The sequence below is a fragment of the Balaenoptera musculus genome, chromosome 14 (assembly GCF_009873245.2).
Source record: "Balaenoptera musculus isolate JJ_BM4_2016_0621 chromosome 14, mBalMus1.pri.v3, whole genome shotgun sequence".
In the NCBI taxonomy this organism is placed as follows: Eukaryota; Metazoa; Chordata; class Mammalia; order Artiodactyla; family Balaenopteridae; genus Balaenoptera; species Balaenoptera musculus.
In genome coordinates this window covers 79,985,126-80,001,371 of record NC_045798.1, presented here as the reverse complement: position 1 = coordinate 80,001,371, position 16,246 = coordinate 79,985,126, and the positions used below count along the sequence as shown (strand labels likewise).

The 16,246-nt window shown below is 33.9% G+C and overlaps 1 pseudogene; it reads left to right on the top strand.

Moving 5' to 3' along the window:
- Nucleotides 1-2,222: 2,222 nt before the first annotated feature.
- Nucleotides 2,223-8,963, top strand: LOC118906744 (annotated as a pseudogene).
- Nucleotides 8,964-16,246: the final 7,283 nt, after the last annotated feature.

The window sequence follows — 16,246 nt, the reverse complement described above, 5'->3', positions numbered from 1 at the left end:
CTTTTTTATTGTTTCCTTTTCAACAATTCCCATTCACCCCTGTCTTGAATTGTATTATTATGAAAAATATCATGTCTTTTGCTTGCTCATCAAAGTAGAGTTTCGGAGACAAGATTTACCTTCCCACCAAAGCCAATTAAAAAAACCTAAACAAATTATATGGAATAAAGATTTTTACAACAGTGGAAACAAGTCAGTGAGGTAGACCGATGCCTGAGAAAGGGACACAGTCTATATATTCCCCAGACTAAGGATATATCTATGATTTCCTAGGCTAAAGCCTTCAGGGAGTTTCCAGGGTGGGATATAGGATGGGGACCCAGAGCAGAATGCTGGACTACCTGATTTGAGTAGATGGAGCTGAAAAATGAAGGGGGCAAATGCAACTAGAGTTTGCAGGCCACATTACCTAGAGAAAGAAATGCACAGAGAGAGGACTCCAGAGGTATACAGAGGGCTCCCCTTAAGTTTTCAGCTGAGTATTGAACAGCCGCTACATGTATAGTAACGACCCACTACTGAGGGAAGACTCACCCAAAAAGATTATTGGAAATATTGTCTGACACTCATTCACACAGGGTTAAAAATAATACCTATTCCCACCAGTCAGACTGGAGAAGCTCAAGCATTATAGGTCATAGTATAAACTATACATAAGCCCTTGCCTCAGTAGTGTGGAATAATTAGGCCCAAAATGAGCAGTGCTCCAAATCTGCCTAAATCTTACAAAAAGAAAAGACTTGAAAAGATCAAGCTATTTTGAAGTAACTTAACTGCATCCCAGAAAACAGCTCAATCATATTTGTGGAAACCAAAAATATGTAGAACTCACCAAGGTAAAACTCACAATATCTGACATCCAATTAAAATTATAAGGTAAGAAAAAAAAAAATGACTTATACTGAGGAGGATAATAAATCAATTGAAACCATTCAAGAATTGACTTAGATTTTAGAATTAGCAAACAAGGACGTTAAAATGTTTATTAAACATGTATTGCAAAGTTACAAACATATTTAGTACAGAAAGAATAGTCTATCTAAGAAATGAAAGTGGAACAATTAAATATTCAAAAGAAGAAAAAAAAGAACTTTAATCTATACCTTGCACCATATGCACAATCTAAATCCTAATCAATCATAGACCTAACTACAAAATCTAATTCTATAAATACTCTAAAAAAAAAAAAAAAAAGGAGAAAGTGATTATGACCTTGAGTTATGCAAAGATTTTTTAAGATATGACACTAACAGCAATCATAGTGACTGGCACCCAGTTTAAATTTACTAGAATATAAAATAGCACAATAATAAACACCATAATTCAAATATAAAGTAATAAATCAAAGTCAAGCTAGAATGATCACAGATGTTAGAATTAATAGTCAAGAAAATTTAAAAGTGATAGAAATCAAACTTCTACAGATGAAAAATAAAATGTTTGAGATGAAAATTTCATCATGTGATCAATAGGAAATTTGATGGTTTAATGAAGAAATCAAAATAAAAAGTAGAAATCATTTTAAGTTGAAGAAAAAAAAGCACAATATGCCAAATTTTGATATTAAAAAAGAAGAAATTCCTTAATTATTTGACCCCAACTTCGACCTTAATAAACTAGAAAAGAAAGAGAAAATTAAACCCAAATAAATTGGAAAAACAATAAGGATCAGAGCCAAATCAATGAATAGAAAACAGAAAAATTATAGAGAAAATTATAATGAAATCAAAAGTTGGTTCTTTGAGATCAAATAAAATTGATAAACTTCTAGCCAGACCAGTCAGAAAAAATAAAAGATTACACAAATTACCAGTATTAAGAATGAGAGAGGTAATGTCAGAACAGATTCTACAGATATTAAAATAAGAAAATATAAACAATTTTATATCTACATATGTAATAACTTAGATAAAATTGAAAGATTTCTTGAAAGACAAGACTACCAGTAGTCACTCATTATGAGGTAACCTGAGTAGTTCTATATCTATCGTGGAGATTGTGTATTTTTTATTTTTATTTTTTGCTATTTTTAACCTGTGCTTGACCTTTCAAACCATTAATTTTGATACCTATTCATCGAATGATATTTTTTACCACAAAATCATATTTTAAGTTCACAAATAAGTTATTTAATTTCTTTTTGAAATCAGTGGGATCCTCTCATTCTTGTTTCCTTTATGTTCAGGTATTGATACAGGTCCTCTGTTAGGTCATTCGGTCTGATGGTTCAGGTAGTATGTCTGATCGTTGAACAGTTTTTAACACCAGGCATTCTGTAGTGATGAAAAGACAAGAGGATAGTTTTGGGGCTGTCATATCCTGTCGTAAGCTCCTTTGCCGTAAACCCTTCCTGCCTGTTCAGCATCTAAAGGACAGAGATGGTGCTACATATCTGTTTGATTCACTAGAGAAATTTGGGAATTCAGACAGACATGGCAGGTCTACAGTCTAGGGCAGATAGAATATTGCCTCTTTGGGTCAAAAGAATCCCCAAGTCCTGGGCTACACTTCCCTCTGTCCCTGGGGCTGTGCTCTGATGCTGCTACACAGGAGACTGTCCGCTCATGGAAAACAGGGTCCAGCATCCCTCTCCTATGATTTTCTCAGCAGATTAAAAGCCGCAGAGGCTGCAACCGCAACCATCGCCTCCACGTCTCTACAGCCATCTATCTGGCTGAGCAGAGCATAAAATTTGGAGTTTGCAGTGGTGAGAAGGGAGCTGCCTTTAGATAAACTACCTCTGCTCAGTGGGATAGGGAGGGTGGAAATGAGACACAAGAGGGAGGAGACATGGGGATATATGTATATGTATAGCTGATTCACTTTGTTATAAAGCAGAAACTAACACACCACTGTAAAGCAATTATACTCCAATAAAGACTTTAAAAAAAACATAAAAATAATGATTTTTAACAAAAGAAATGTGAACTTCTCCCATCCATCTCTTAGATCTAGCATCCTATCATGTTACCTGTGAAACCATTGTTGTTGTTTATATAGGAATTTTTGTGGTCACCCTCCTATGCATCTACTTTACTAGATTGTCTCTTCATTTCACCCATAAATCAGTTCATTGTCTTTTTTGAAGCTGACTCAACTTCTTTTCTTTGATTATTTTTGGTTGTATCGTAGATTAAATAAATGTATATGTACGTGTATTTGGGCTTCATATAGGTTACACAGAGTCTTTATAATATATTTTTGTTAACCTTTTATATTGACGGCTAGTTTGAAAAGTAGTTCTAAGTTTAATTTTTAGAAATTTGAAACCCATCTTTATTATCTCTATTTTAACATGTAGTTTTATGCTTGATAATCCTGATATCAAGCAGATTCCTGGTGAGCAGAAAACTTTTTCTCTCTAGCTACGTATCTATCCATCCATCATCTCTCCAAATCTTTGGAATTTAACCTTACTTTGAGTAAAATTGCTGTTCCAATGATTTCAGAGAAAACTTTTCTTTCTGCATTTTTTTCCCACTCATATTTCTCTGAAGTCAACAGTCAGACACATTTTGGGGCTTCAGGAAATCATCCTCACTTTTGGCTTTGGAAATTTCTAAAAATTTCTTTTTCTATTTTCTTTGCCTTTTCTGGATTGTTAAATGGATGCTAGAACTCTTTGATCTTCCATATTTTTTAAATGTTTACATAACGTTTTCTAACATGTTTCAATTTGTTCTCTGTTTTGAAAATATTCTCGACTTTTTGGCCTTCATCTTTAAATAGAATTATTTTAGCAATGATATTGTAATTATCCTGAACTCTCATTTTCTGATTGTTTCATTTCATACCAACTGTTTTTCTTCTTCTAAACTAATATGTTCATGAATGTCTCAGAAAATATACACTAGTGAAATTTTAAGCTCTGACAAAACAGGATGGAGATACTATTCCTCAATCACAGATTAGCAAACAAACTCATCAGGGTCAAACTGACTTGGCCATCTAGTCAAAGATAGAAAAGTTGCAAGATGTTTAGACAGTAGAAACAGCCTTTGCCTAGAGAAAGGGAACAACCTCATGTTACTGATCAAAGAAGATCCAAAAGAAAGCAATACGCAAAAGCCTAGACCACATAGAGTCTACCTCTGATCTGTTGTACCACCTGAATGTGAGACAATACCCTGAATGTTAACCTCCAACTCTTCTCATCAGTCAAATTAGTTGCTCTCCCTGTTACCTCCTCCTGCAGGTCTGTAACGAAAACATTACATGGATAAGTGAACATTTACAAATAATTGAATAATGCAATTACATTCATTATTTTCTACAATTTGAAATGCTCTCATATATACACTACCAAATGGAAACTAGATAGCTAGTGGGAAACAGCTGCATCACACAGGGATATCAGCTCGGTGCTTTGTGACCACCTAGAGGGGTGGGATAGGGAGGGTGGGAGGGAGACGCAAGAGGGAGGGGATATGGGGATATATGTATACGTATAGCTGATTCACTTTGTTATACAGCAGAAACTGACACAACATTGTAAAGCAATTATACTCCAATAAAGATGTTAAAAAAATTTTAAAAAGAAAAAAAAAAGAAAATACAGTGTGCTTTGATTGTATTGTTTGTATAGGGAGCCGCAACAGGATGCCAAGTAATATAGTTATTGACTCTTTCTGTATTGTAAACATTGCCTGTGACACATTTTTGTACAGAGATATGTATCTGGAAGCTTTTGTATGTTGCAAAAAATAAGACTTTGCTGTTATGAATGAAATATTCCTGAAAGAGCTGTGAGAAGACACATTAGAGCAGTTTGATAGTTTATGATGTGTAACTGCTCAGAGTATTTCATGAACATGTTTCAAATCTCTGTCGATGCATCCTGATAGGTAAGTGAATTTAAATTTTGAGGAGTAGTCACACAGGAAAAGTAATTGAAACATCTCTATCAAGAAACACAGTTCAACCTGTTCAAACAGGACCAGAAAAACATGTGATTTCTACAACTAATGCTTGGTGAATGTGAGAGTGAGGACAATTTCCAGTCACCATATGATGCTAACAGCAATTGTCAGAAGGAATATTTGCAATTGGCATAGCAAGCTGGAGGTCAAGTTGACTTATGAGATATAGAGCACATGAACTTAGAAGAGAACGTATACATATGAATGTATTCACTATTAAAAGAGAAAGTTATGTATTGCATAAATTGTGGTTTAAATTTTATAGCTTGTGTGGAAAAGAGATGGAGTGATACTTTCTTTAGTATCCAATGAGTAATACAAGAATGAGGATGAAAGACCTCTGTCTCTCAAGGAGCTACCTAAGGTCAATAGTAATGTAGGATTCACACACAAGCACTTCATTTTTCCAATACAACACGGGATTGGTGTAACAAAGTATAAATAATCTTATGAATTGTGCTTTATATAACTCTAATCCATTAACTTGTATACTATTTGACCCAAGATTTTCAATCTGTAAATATACAATATTCCTTGAAAAATCAATGAAACAGATATACTTTTTTTTTTCTGATTACTCTTCACATAGGCAGTTTCTTGTTCTAACTCTAAACTGGATGTGTTTATTTTTTTTTCTTCATTCATGATGGTGTAATATTTTATTAGGTTTTTATGAGAAAGTCAAACTAATAGGAAATAATTTCTGATCTACATTGAACCACACAAATATTATGGCTTTATCAAATTTATTTTTCATGACATCATTAATAAAGACCTGCTTTCTCTTATAAAATTGTCATTAGTTTTTTACTAAAGTAAACTACAAAATATTAAATATTATTAAATATTAAAACATATAGAAAAACCCAGAAATAGATGTAGTAGACCTTTGTATTGCCATCTGCCAAATTAGTAAACATTAATATTTTATCATATTCAGTTCAACTCTTTCTTTTTTTTTTTAATTTATTATTATTATTATTATTAATTTTATTTATTTATTTATTTATGGCTGTGTTGGGTCTTCGTTTCTGTGCGAGGGCCCTCTCCAGTTGCGGCAAGTGGGGGCCCCTCTTCATCGCGGTGCGCGGGCCTCTCACTCTCACGGCCTCTCTTGTTGCGGAGCACAGGCTCCAGACGCGCAGGCTCAGCAATTGTGGCTCACGGGCCCAGTTGCTCCGCGGCATGTGGGATCCTCCCAGACCAGGGCTCAAACCCGTGTCCCCCGCATTGGCAGGCAGACTCCCAACCACTGCGCCACCAGGGAAGCCCTCAACTCTTTCTTTTAAAGATATATATCACTTGTGACATAGTAATCCTCAAACCCTTTTTCTATCATTCTCTCTAACAAACCTAGGAATAATATGTATATTTTATTATGTAGAATTATTATTTTGCATTAGGTTCTGGCATTGATAGTTTTTGGATTCTTACTGTATTTTCCTTTGGGGCCTTGTATTAATTCCTTAATTTATAAGACTTCCTTAATTAATAATATGAATAGATATAGAAAAGATTTCTCCTTTACTAAATTAGACTTCTTTTTCAATTAAATAGAATTTTCAATTCTACATTTGTGAGAATTATCTGAACAGTTTTTACAAAAAGTAGCCTTTCCGTTACAAATGTTCAAAGTCTCTTCTTGAACAAGTACCATTGTCCTATGTCAGATGTAACAGATTTTTCTCATGGCCCCCTGGTGAATGTTTGGATTAGACAACTCTTCCTTCCAGCTGTTAATCCAACTCTGATGAAAACTCAAACCAAATTGACAACCTAATACGTACAGATAGATGGTGAAACTCAAGTGATTTCTTCCTTTGAAAAAGTGACTGATCAAAAGATATAGGCTTCCTTTGGAGTTCCAAAGGAGAACTTCTTCCAAAGGAGAAATGATCTGGTGTTTTATTTCCCAAGGGTCAGTATGTTATGGGCTAGTTTTTTTCCCCTTTGAGGAACTATATCCTATTTATGAATAATACCTTTTGAAACCCCAGTATTCATTTGATATAAAAAATAAAGGCAGCACATTTACAGAAAGGTTATGAGTATGTCACAGAAATCTGCTGGCCTATATTCTATCCATTTAAAATCAGCTCTGGTTGAATGAACATCACTTTTCCGAGTAAGAACTTTTACCCACACTACAGATGTGCTTAAGAGCTTATTACCAAGCATAATTCCCAATTCCCAGCTATATTCTGAGCAGCAGAAAAGGCAGAGTCTAGTCACATTTAGTAGATTCATTTCTCCCAGACTTGAGGAATTCTGAACTTTGATAATTTTTCTTATTTCTCCCCAGTGATACACGATATATCGTGGCCTATTTGACTACTTACGTATTTCTACTAAGCCTGGAAAAATGATTTTCTTAAAACTGTCAACACCAGAATATTCTGAGACATAAAGTAACATCTTTAACAAGCACTTATAATTTATAATTTAACATATTTTCCAAAAATTCTTTAGGAATTAGAGTTACATGAGAAATTATTTCCAAAAATTAATGTACATTTCTTCTGATATAAGATGGCTTTAATGTGATTATTTGGGCTTGCATGTTTTTTGTCAGCCTACACTAAAATGTATATTGTCAGTGCAACAGGTTTTTTTTTTATTTCTTGAGAAATAAAAGGTTGTGGCATAAATATATCATCAGATCAGGAACTGGTTTATTTTTAACCCTTTATTTTAACTTTATTTTTAAGTTAATCACATTTAAATTAAGAAGTAATACTCAGTACCTAATTTACATTCAGAAGCAAACAACAATAGATATATTTAAGAAAAGAATTTTAGGCTTTTACTGTCTAACTTGAACTGACCAAACGTTAGCTCTTATAAGAAGAAACAAGATAAGGAACTCTGTGTGTGTGTGTGTGTGTGTGTGTGTGTGTAGTAAAGATATAATGTTAATTCAGTAGCCAAGAAGGAGGACCTGGCAGAACAAAGTGGGTGGGGGGAGGGGACAGGTGGGGAGATTCTTAACAAGCATATTATTCACTAAAAGAAAGATTTCACAGAGCTATGTATTATAAAAATCTATTCCAAACTAACATATTCCTCCACTGTGCTTTCATGCCACTTGGAGCATTTATTTTACTACTCTGCACATTGTATCATGGCTACTTATGGCTTAACCACACATTAATACCTTACTTACTTTCTAGTCACTATCAAAGCTTATGTAAGAAATAGCCAGCTAAGCAACTGTGTAAGGCATCAGTCCTTAAGGTGTACCAAACAACTTCTGGAATGAATTTGAATTATTATCTCAGCTAACTCATATAACTCATGTCACCCCTTCTATAATAGTGAGATGCATGTTGGTTGGTTCAGATCCTGTACTGTCTTTGAGAGGTCAACACCAACACTACTATTTGTTTTGCATTTTGCAACAAACAAGTGCTAATTAAAGGGTGTGATTATAGGCAGGGCCACCAAAATTTAAATCTGTCAGTCAATTGTACATAACAGGTGAATGCTAAGAGAAATCCTCTTCCTGCAAGAAAGAAAACCGTTCTCAGCAATCAGACTGTTGACATTCCAGAGAATGTCGACATCGCTTAGAAGAGACACACAGTTATTATGAAGGACCCCAGAGGATTTCAACCACATCAACATAAAAAAGTCTCCTTGGAAAGAAAAAGAGACTTCAGGTTGACAAATGATGGGGAAATAGAAAGGAACTGGCTATGGTTTCGACTCTCCGTAGTCATGTACAGGGATATTGCACTGGGCTTCCTTTACAAGATGAGGTGTACATATGCTCACTTCCCATCAATGTTTTTATTCAGGAGGATGGGTCTCTTGTTCAGATCTGAAATTTCTTGGGTAAAAAACACATCCACAATGTTAGGATGACACCAGCCATCCATTGTTCAGTATCTCAAACCCCAAAAGATGAGTTCATTCTTGAAGGAAACACATTGAAAATGTGTCCTACTCAGATGCTTTCATTCAGCAAACCACAATAGTTAAAAAAAAATTTTGGATTGTATCTATAATTCTGGAAAAGGAACAGTTCAACAGGCTGATGAATAATATCTAAGAATTGTCCAGCTATGGAAAAAACAAGAAGCCAGATGATTCTTAAGATCTATTTGTGATATTTTAAAGATGCAACAAAGCCCTGCATTAAAAGAAAAAAAAAAGGAATCGATGCTTGTTACAGTACTATTTATCAAGAATGAGTTATTATTTCATTTAAAACATGTATTAGCTTGTTCTTTCATCAAATCATCAAATATTATTGAACACATAAAAGATTCTGGACACTGTTCAACAATCTGGAAATGGTAGAAAACAAGATGCAGCACATGGAACTATTTGGAAGCAAACATATGAGGAGCCTATTAAATATCTGAGAACTTGTGAAGTATCCATACTGTCTTGGAGACATGCTCTGTCAGAAATGAAAGAAACTTCTCTGAGGCAAAGTCTCCTGGTATGTGGGAGGGGGAGCCTACAGAGATGGGGAACTCCATCCAGCCTAGATCCTTGAGTACCTCCTTTTGCCACATCAGGAAAGAGCCAGGGCCTGAGTTTTAGAGCATCGCAAGTGTGCACTTTACCAAAATGATAATTGATACTCATAAAACAGAATGACCTAATAGAAGAAACCACTAGAACAGTGAGAACATAACTACTCTGAAAAATTAAACTGAATAACATCACAGTAAATTTGACAATCTAAAGTGTGTCAAACATGTCAAATAAATATGTAAATATTCCCATGAGATCAGCTGGGATATATGTTTACAGAAAAACTAAATAGAAATAGGTAGTTTGAAAAGTATAGGTTGATATTAAAGATTCAATTGATCATAAATATGCGTACAAAAAAGTAATGAAGAGCTGTAAACTAGGCCACAGCAACAGAAAAGAGACAAATAATAGAAAAGAGTAGTGACGTTATGGGAAAAATTAAAACATCAACATTTGTATAACAGGAGTTAACACATATAAATATGTTAAACATTTAAATAAATATACTGAGAGTGTGTAAAAATGAAAAGAATCTTTTTCAGGGAATAAGACTTTTATATAACTTATAAAATTGAACAAATACAAGCACTGCAGGAACCATGACTTTTCAGTCTGTTGGGTAATTAATGTTCATTTAACTATGAATTAAACATTTATTCCTTCATAGAAGCTATATTTAAGAGTGTAAGAAATGGAGTTACAGTGGCAGTAGATATAGCAATGCATGTTCTGATTATTTTTTGTACACAATTTTTGAAATATAGGAACATAGCTTGATTTACACTTATTTTTATCTAAAATAAACTGATCAGATGTTAGAGGGGAAAACTCATCTTCTTTTAGCAACCACTTTTTTTTCAAATGGGTGTCAACTTGCTTTGAATGAGGAGATTGCATTGTCAGACATATAGGCAGGTGTCTTCTGTAAGGCATATTCAGAAGAAAAATGATAAGAAGGATTTTTAAAGCCTTCTGTGGGTGGACTCTAACACTAGTATTGATTGAATCCTTTAAATTATTTTAAATTACATGTCATTTTGATGCCTACCAGAATTTCCTGATGATAAAATTCAAGACAATTTTTGGTATAGAGAATGAAGTAGAAGGAAAGGTTTTATTTTTTGGTTTTCTGCTTTTGTTTTTAAAGAATGGTGCCCCATTGATCTAGTGTAGGTTTCTTATATTTCTTTCAAAACTGTCCTGCAGTTTTTACCATATAATCTCTACACATATATATTTTATTAGATTTATGATATTTTTTTGTTCTTGATGTTATTATAAATGTTCTTTCTTTTTAAATTTTCAATTATAATAGTCTATTTCTAGTTTCTAGCAACACAATAGATTTTGCATATTGACCTTGTATTCTATGAAAATCCTAAACTTATTTATTAGATTCAGTAACATTTTAATAGATTATTTGAGATTTTCTATGTGGACAATCATGTAGTCTGAGAACAGAGGTAATTTTATTTCTTTTCAATCTTCATGTGATTTTTTTTTCCCCCTTTTGCTATGATGAATGAGTTTTCTGAGAAAAGATGTGTCTCTGTCTTTGTCTGGTTTCAGGATAACACTGGGCTCATTAAGTTAGTTGGAAAGTGTCCTTTTTTTGAAAATTTTGTTAACAATGGGTATTACTTCTTGCTTAAACATTTGAGAGTATTCATCAGAGAAGCTATCTGGACCTGAGGTTTTCTTTGTAGGTGTACAGACTTTTCCCCCTGTAGTATTCCTGATTAGAGTCTACCTTTCCTGATTCACTATCGTCACTAAAGCTTTCTCTTGCTTAGTGGTGCATGATGTATATTTTCAATAATTTTATTTTCAACCAATGTATGTAACATTATTTTAAGTGTGATTCTTGTAGACAGAATATAGCCAGGACCTATTTTTTTATACAGTCTAATGTGAATAGATCATTTACTCTCAATGCAATTTCAATGCAATTTTTTAAATAGTTGGTATTAAAATTTGACATATAGCTATATACTATTTACCCAATTTTTTGTCCTTTTTTTCTTCTTTTTATGGATTGTTCTTGACTACCTTTATGTTCCCTTTATCTAGGGTTAACAGTATATTTCTGTAATTTATCAACTGTAGATTGAAATGGATATTACACTTCACATGTAATATATAAATCGTATGTTCCCAATTTTTCCTTCTGTTTTTTGTGCTATCACTGTTATAGATTTTACTTTTTATATATTCTGTGCAACACATCAGTACTATTTTTGCTTTAAACATTCATTTTAGAGAGATTAAAAAATAGAAAATATATTTTATATTTACCTTTATTTTAATCATTTCTCTTGATCATCATTTCTTTTTAAAGGCTCACATTTCTGTTTGTTGCTTCTGCCTAAGGACCTTCTTGTAACATTTTTGTAGTACAGATCTCTTGGTAGTGAATTCTCTCAGCTTTAGTTTGTCTGAAAAATCTTTCTACATTTTTGGTGAAAAATACTTCCACTATACATAGAATTCAGTATTGACAGTAGTTTTATTGTTGTGTCAGCATTTTGGAGCTGTTAATCCATTATCTTATGACTTAAACAGTATTTCCTTTTTATGCAATATGTCTTTTATTCTCAAGCTGCCTTCATGGTCTTCTCTTTATCTTTAATATGCAATAATGTAATAATGTGAATATGATGTGTACACATTTGTTTGTTGGTTGATATTTATCCTCTTTAATTGACTTAGCTTCCTGGATCCATGGTTTGCTTTCATGCATTATTTTGAGAAATATTTCAACACAATGTCCTCAAATCTTTTTTTATACTATATGCTCTCTTCTGCTTCTAAGATTGCATTGACAAGTATGTTAAATTGTTTGAAATGTTTCCACAGTTCTTAGAGACTGTGATCTTGTTTGCTTGCATATTTATATATATTATATATACTATATTAAAATTTTATTTATATATATTTATTTACTTACTCTTTTTTTCTCTTGGTGCTTTAATTTGGGTAATTTCTATCTATCTATCACCACTGATTCTTTCTTCATCTGTGTCAAGTCTACTGATCAGCCCATCAAATGCATTTTTTTAATCTCTGCTACCATTCTTCTAGCGTTTCCATTTGATTCTTTCTTATAGTTTCTATTTCTCTCTGAAATTCCCCAACTGCTCTTGCATGCTGGACACCTTTTCTCCTAGAGCCTTTAACACATTAATCAACAGTTATTTTTAAATGTTTAAATTTTTTAAATATTTAAAAAATTTTAAATCTCCATCATTGTTTCAACAGTTAGATCATATTTGAGTGTGAAATTTCTACTTTGTATTTATGACTAGAAATGTGTATGCATATTCTATGTATGTGAGTGGGGTGAGTTGACTTAACCTATCCAAGAATTGAATTGAGTAGGTTTCATTGTTGTTTCAAATTCCCCCACTGTTACCTTGTCCTTAAGGTTGTGGTTAGTTTGCTGAAGAATTTTTTTTAATGACCTTCCCCTGCTGTAGTCCTTCTCTGTGTGCTGGCACCTCAAAATGGGTCTCTCTCTATGCAGTTGTTTCTGTCTCAGCAGTAGACTGTTGGTGCTTATTAATCCTCAGTTGCTAGCCTGCTTATAGGGAAGGACTTTTCTTGGGGCCCCTCTGTCCTCTGCAGCCATTGTGTTTCTGGATCTCAGGACTGGTCTCCATGATCCAACCCCTCCCCCAGTGAAGTAACTCTTATATGTAGGGGACCTGTAATGGTTCCCCCCTTTCTCTTTTTCCTAGCTACAGTAGGTCTTCACCTGTGCCCTGTGGGCAAAAGAGATTGCTGCCCATCCCCCCATGGGTTAGTTCTTCTCATCCCTTCCATCAGGACATCAAGTGGAATGCTTTCTCCTATCTGCAGCACTGTCCCCAGTATTTCTCACGATTACCCTGGAAAAGAGCCTGTGAAAAGCTACAACTCCTCTTGTGTATGCAGCTCCCTAGGGGTTTTATGCTTTCACTCTGACCCACAGTCAGCATTTGTCAGTTTGTTAACAAATTTCACTGTTACTTACTCATTCTGCTCACACTACACGTTTATTGAGCACTTACTCCACACCAAATATGAGGCTAGGATCAAGGGATTCACGATCAGTAATAATAATAATAGTAAAATAGAGGCTTCCAATTATAGTACCAGTTTTTCTCACTGTTATCTGCATATTAGAGCTCTCATGCCTCTGGGTGTCTCAAATCAACATCCAAGGTAAATTTAAAAAGATTCTTTGGTGATGGGATCTACCTAACAGTATTTTGTTAGAACAGCTCCCCAGGTGATTCTATTATACCCCCAGGGTTGGCCACCACAGCTCCCAGCAATCCTATCTCCTGTGACTTCTGTTTCTCTTCAGTTTAGCAATGAAACCCTTATCAAAATATGCCTTACTGTAATAGCACGGCTATCTCCTAGGGAAAAAGGAATTTACTGAATTAAAAATGAGAGACAAACTTTTACAAATAATTCTTTCTTTCTCTAACTGTGGTTCTGTTGTGTTTACCTGATGGATCAATTTTTATTATCTGTTTTCTATTCATTTCAAATTAGGGAAAACTGCTTGGTATGTTGAATCAATGGGGGCAATGTTTATGGGAAGGAGCATGATAAACAAATTACCAGACATTATCCCTGATTTCCCAAGGTGAGCTCTTGGCATTTTCAGTGAGATGGCTTTTAAAATGTATTGCATTAGTTATTCAGAGACAGAAAAGTAGAAGCTGAATTCACAGGATTCCTGATACTACAAATTCTGTTCTTGAGCAGCCAAATTCTTTCCCTGGAGGTCTTTGGTATAACACAGGTTTAAACAGAGGCCAGTTGTTTCTCACAGAGACACTGGCCTAAAAACTCAAGGTAAAATTCTAGTGAGATACAAGACAACTATTTTTAATGCTGTCCAGTTGGACCAAATTGATCAAAAACCACAGCATTCTAAGTCCATTATTTTGTCGACATTAATGTCTGGTTTTACCACTCCAAGTAGCCATAGCCCAGGCCTGAGAGGAAGCAGCAAAGGGAAGGAGAGCATGAGACCTTGTAGGTCCAATGCAGGCTCATCGTGTATGATATTTGGTCTTCTTTTCTTTCTTTTACTACTTTTTTTATTCAAAATGCAGAGGCATTAACACATTTCAGGAAATTGAAGTTAACAAGTTAACTTAAGTTTTCTACCTGAAAAGATATACACATGTAGACAGGTCACAGGGGTCAGAACATTTTAATTGTTGAGCAAGAATAAAGGAATTTTATAACAAAATTTCAAAGGTAAGCCCCAGTATGAACCCAAGTGTGGCTGGATGACCAGGGAGTCCTTTTTCCATTTTGCTGAATCTCATCCAATCTTGAGGGAAAGAACCTGCTTGTAGAACAAACCACCAGGGTAAGTATAAATTATCTCAAGACCTGAAAGATACCAGGCATATGTGCACAGAGTCACAAAAATGTAAAACTGGTTTTGAACTCCTGCCCTATCCCAGTCCCCATGCCCCATATTAAGAAAGCTCTACACAGGGAAGTTTATGAAGGTCTCCGAATGAGACTCATTTATTGAGTGAAAATTCTGTAAAATTGACTGCTGCAAATTATTTTATCAACATTATGGAAACAATCTAATCTAATCAATCTTCTCACTTAAAAAATTAATAAAAGTGCCAAGTAAAATCTTTTTAAAGATAAACATTTTCATTCATTGTTGAACTGGCAAGAAAGAAATCCTCAGAGATCAAAACAAAGTGAAAGTAGAACTCTTATCAGTTAGAGAAGAGTTATTAAAAATAATCAAGCATATTTTGAGATACAACCAAATAGACCTTCTAGAAATAAATACATAATTGTTGAAATTTTAAATTAACTGGATTGTTTAAGAATAAATTAAACACAAACACAACTAAACAAAGAATTAGTAAACCGAAAGTAAAACAAAGATTTTTTGTGTTTGTTTTTTTCCTAAAGGCAAAGAGAAAAAGCCACAGAGGATATGGATAAGAAATAGTAGTTAAGGTAATAAGACTTTATATCTTACTTGAATTCCAGATGATGAAAAGAGAGAGAATAGAAGAGGCAATATTTTAAGGGCTAATAAATGAGAATATCCAAAAATTAATTTTAAAAAAGATGATACTCATATTAACAAAGCTCAATGAATTACCAGTTAAGCATGTTAAAAGCAACCCCTCCCCCTGAAAAAAGTAAAAAGATCAAGCTACCATCTCAGAACACAAAACCAAAAGAGAAGATGTTAATGACCACTAGAAATTTAGGAGAGATTATTTAAAAGAAATAACATATATACTAACAACATACTTTTTCATAGGAGCAATGGAAGTAAGAAAGAGCAGGAAGTTTTCTCAATTTGCTAATTAAAAATATATGTCAGCCTGACATAAGTATAGCTACACTTGCTCTCTTTTGGGTTCCATATACATGGAATAACTTTTTTCTACCTCTTCAATTTAAGCCTATGTGTGTCCTTAAAGCTGAAATGTCTCTCACAGACAGCATTAGTTGTGTCTCAGTTCTTTTTAACCAGTCTGCCATGCCATTCCTTTTGATTAGAGAATCTAATCCATTTACATTTAAAGTAATTATTGATAAGTAAGGATCTACTAATGCTATATTATTAATTGTTTCCTGGCTGTTTTGTATTTCCCCTATTCCTTTCTTCCTTTCTTGTTGTCTTCCTTTGTGAATAGATGATTTTCCAAAGCGGTATGCCTTGATTCCCTTTTTGCTATCTTTTGTGTATCTACTGTAGGTTTGTATATTTAAAACTTGCTAGGACAGTAGACCTTAAGAATTTTCACCAGGCACATTGAAAAAAATGGTAACTATGTGAGGTGATGAAT